The sequence below is a fragment of the Triticum aestivum genome, chromosome 4D, assembly GCF_018294505.1.
Source record: "Triticum aestivum cultivar Chinese Spring chromosome 4D, IWGSC CS RefSeq v2.1, whole genome shotgun sequence".
NCBI lineage: Eukaryota > Viridiplantae > Streptophyta > Magnoliopsida > Poales > Poaceae > Triticum > Triticum aestivum.
This window is the reverse complement of record NC_057805.1, coordinates 106,933,454-106,938,116: the sequence shown is the minus strand read 5'-3', so window position 1 is coordinate 106,938,116 and position 4,663 is coordinate 106,933,454.

The following is a 4,663-nucleotide window of genomic DNA, read 5'->3' as shown; positions in this document are numbered from 1 at the left end:
GTGGATTTGTTTTATAGAATCTATTATTCTCTCATTCTTCACTTAGATTATTTTGAGAGCCTTAAACATCATGGTAATTTGCTTAAATAATCCCAATATGCTAGGTATTCAAGACTAGTAAAAACTTTCCTATGAGTGCATTGAATACTAAGAGAAGTTTGATGCTTGATGATTTTTTTGAGACATGGAGGTAGTGATATCAATGTTGTGCTAGTTGAGTAGTTGTGAATTTGAGAAATACTTGTGTTGAAGCTTGCAAGTCCCCTAGCATGCACGTATGGTAAATGTTATGTAACAAATTTGAAACATGAGGTGTTCTTTGAGTGTCTTCCTTATGAGTGGCGGTCGGGGACGAGCGATGGTCTTTTCCTACCAATCTACCCCCTAGGAGCATGCGCGTAGTGCTTGGTTTTTGATGACTTGTAGATTTTTGCAATAAGTATGTGAGTTCTTTATGACTAATGTTGAGTCCATGGATTATACGCACTCTCACCTTTCCATCATTGCTAGCCTCTTCGGTACCGTGCATTGCCCTTTCTCACATTGAGATTTGGTGCAAACTTCGTCGGTGCATCCAAACCCCGTGATATGATACACTCTTTCACACATAAACCTCCTTATATCTTCCTCAAAATAGCCACCATACCTACCTATTATGGCATTTCCATAGCCATTCCGAGATATATTGCCATGCAACTTTCCACCGTTCCGTTTATTATGACATGCTTCATCATTGTCGTATTGCCTTGCGTGATCATGTAGTTGACATCGTATTTGTGGCAAAGCCACCATGCATAATTTTCATACATGTCACTCTTGATTCATTGCCCATCCCGGTACACCGCCGGAGGCACTCATATAGAGTCATATTTTGTTCTAGTATCGAGTTGTAATCTTTGAGTTGTAAATAAATAGAAGTGTGATGATCATCATTAATAGAGCATTGTCCCAATAAAAAAAGAGAAAGGCCAAATAAAAAAAAGGAAGGCCCAAAAAAAGGGGCAATGCTACTATACTTTTTCCACACTTGTGCTTCAAAGTAGCACCATGATCTTCATGATAGAGAGTCTCTTGTTTTGTCACTTTCATATACTAGTGGGAATTTTTCATTATAGAACTTGGCTTGTATATTCCAACAATGGGCCTCCTCAAGTGCCCTAGGTCTTCGTGAGCAAGCAAGTTGGATGCACACCCACTTAGTTTCTTTTGTTGAGCTTTCATATATTTATAGCTCTAGTGCATCCGTTGCATGGCAATCCCTACTCCTTGCATTAACATCAACCGATGGGCATCTCCATAGCTCATTGATTAGCCTCGTTGATGTGAGACTTTCTCCCTTTTTGTCTTCTCCACATAACCCCCATCATTATATTCTATTCCACCCATAGTGCTATATCCATGGCTCACGCTCATGTATTGCGTGAAAGTTGAAAAAGTTTGAGATTACTAAAGTATGAAACAATTGCTTGGCTTGTCATCGGGGTTGTGCATGATGAGAGCATTCTTGTGTGACGAAAATGGAGCATGACTAAACTATATGATTTTGTAGGGATGAACTTTCTTTGGCCATGTTATTTTGAGAAAACATAATTGCTTAGTTAGTATGCTTGAAGTATTATTATTCTTATGTCAATATTGAACTTTTATCTTGAATCTTTCGGATCTGAATATTCATACCACAATTAAGAAGAATTACATTGAAATTATGCCAAGTAGCATTCCACATCAAAAATTCTGTTTTTATCATTTACCTACTCGAGGACGAGCAGGAATTAAGCTTGGGGATGCTTAATACGTCTTCAACGTATCTATAATTTTTGATTGTTCCATGCTATATTATATTCTGTCTTGGACATTATTGGGCTTTATTATACACTTTTATATTATTTTTGGGACTAACCTATTAACCGGAGGCCCAGCCCAGAATTGCTGTTTTTTTGCCTATTTCAGAGTTTCGCAGAAAAAGAATATCAAACGGAGTCCAAATGGAATGAAACCTTCGGGAATGTGATTTTCGGAACGAACGTGATCCAGAGGACTTGGACCCTATGTTAAGACATCAACCAGGAGGGCACGAGATAGGGGGCGCGCCTACCCCCCTAGGCGCGCCCTCCACCCTCGTGGGCCCCCTGTTGCTCCACCGACGTACTCCTTCCTCCTATATATACCTACGTACCCCCAAACTACCAGATACGGAGCCAAAAACCTAATTCCACCGCCACAACCTTCTGTACCCGTGAGATCCCATCTTGGGGCCTGTTCCGGAGCTCTGCCGGAGGGGGCATCGATCACGGAGGGCTTCTACATCAACACCATAGCCTCTCCGATGATGTGTGAGTAGGTTATCTCAGACCTTCGGGTCCATAGTTATTAGCTAGATGGCTTCTTCTCTCTTTTTGGATCTCAATACAATGTTCTCCCCCTCTCTTGTGGAGATCTATTCGATGTAATCTTCTTTTGCGGTGTGTTTGTTGAGACCGATGAATTGTGAGTTTATGATCAAGTTTATCTATGAACAATATTTGAATCTTTTCTGAATTCTTTTATGTATGATTGGTTATCTTTGCAAGTCTCTTCGAATTATCAGTTTGGTTTGGCCTACTAGATTGATCTTTCTTGCAATGGGAGAAGTGCTTAGCTTTGGGTTCAATCTTGCGGTGTCCTTTCCCAGTGACAGTAGGGGCAGCATGGCACGTATTTTATTATTGCCATCGAGGATAACAAGATGGGGTTTATATCATATTGCATGAGTTTATCCCTCTACATCATGTCATCTTGCTTAAAGCGTTACTCTATTCTTACGAACTTAATACTCTAGATGCATGCTGGAGAGCGGTCGGTGTGTGGAGTAATAGTAGTAGATGCAGACAGGAGTCGGTCTACTTGTCTCGGACGTGATGCCTATATACATGATCATACCTAGATATTCTCATAACTATGCTCAATTCTGTCAATTGCTCAACAGTAATTTGTTCACCCACCTTAAATACTTATGCTCTTGAGAGAAGCCACTAGTGAAACCTATGGCCCTCGGGTCTATTTTCCATCATATTAATCATCCAACACTTAGCTATTTTTATTGCCTTTTATTTTGCTTTGCATCTTTATCATAAAAATACCAAAAATATTATCTTATCATATCTATCAGATCTCACTCTCGTAAGTGACCGTGAAGGGATTTACAACCCCTTTATTGCGTTGGTTGCGAGGATTTATTTGTTTGTGTAGGTGCGAGGGACTCGTGCGTGGCCTCCTACTGGATTGATACCTTGGTTCTCAAAAACTGAGGGAAATACTTACGCTACTTTGCTGCATCACCCTTTCCTCTTCAAGGGAAAACCAACGCAGTGCTCAAGAGGTAGCAAGGTGCCGTACGTTCGGTACTTGGATCGGTTGGATCACGAAGAAGTTCGACTACATCAACCGTGTTACTAAACGCTTCCGCTTTCAGTCTACGTGGGTACGTGGACACACTCTCCCCGCCCGTTGCTATGCATCTCCTAGATAGCTCTTGCGTGATCGTAGGATTTTTTTTTGAAATACTGCGTTTCCCAACACTGGCATCAGAGCCAGGTTTATGCATAGATGTTATATGCACGAGTAGAACACAAAGAGTTGTGGGCGATAATAGTCATACTGCTTACCAGCATGTCATACTTTGATTCGGCGGTATTGTTGGATGAAGCAGCTCAGATCGACATTACGCGTACGCTTACGCGAGACTGGTTCTACCGACGTGCTTCGCACACAAGTGGCTAGTGGGTGTCTGTTTCTCCAACTTTAGTTGACTCGAGTGTGACTACGCCCGGTCCTTGTTGAAGGTTAAAACAACACACTTGACGAAAAATCATTGTGGTTTTGATGCGTAGGTAAGAAGGGTTCTTGCTAAGCCCATAGCAGCCACACAAATCTTACCACAACAAAGTAGAGGACGTCTAACTTGTTTTTGCAGGGCATGTTGTGATGTGATATGGTCAAGATGTGATGAGATATAAATTGTTGTATGAGATGATCATGTTTTGTTAAAGTTATCGGCAACTGGCAGAAGCCTTATGGTTGTCTCTTTATTGCATAAGATGCAAGCTCCATGTAATCGCTTTACTTTATCGCTATGCGATAGTGCTACCTCTGGAGCATGCGTTAGTTTTCCCTTGAAGAGGAAAGGGTGATGCAGCAAAGTAGCGTAAGTATTTCCCTCAGTTTTTGTGACGCCCCCGATTCAATCATACACTATTCATGCACGCAAATGTGTACGATCAAGATCAGGGACTCACAGGAAGATATCACAACACAACTCTAAAAATAAAATAAGTCATACAAGCATCATATTACAAGCCAGGGGCCTCGAGGGCTCGAATACAAGAGCTCGATCATAGACGAGTCAGCGGAAGCAACAATATCTGAGTACAGACATAAGTTAAACAAGTTTGCCTTAAGAAGGCTAGCACAAACCGGTATACAGATCGAAAGAGGCGCAGGCCTCCTGCCTGGGATCGTCCTAAACTACTCCTAATCATCGGCGACGGCCTGCACGTAGTAGTAGGCACCTCCGGTGTAGTAGGAGTCGTCGTCGTTCTGTGGCGTCTGGCTCCTGGTCTCCAGCATCTGGTTGCGACAACCAGGAAGAAGGGAAAAGGGGGAAAAGGGGGAGTAAAGCAACCGT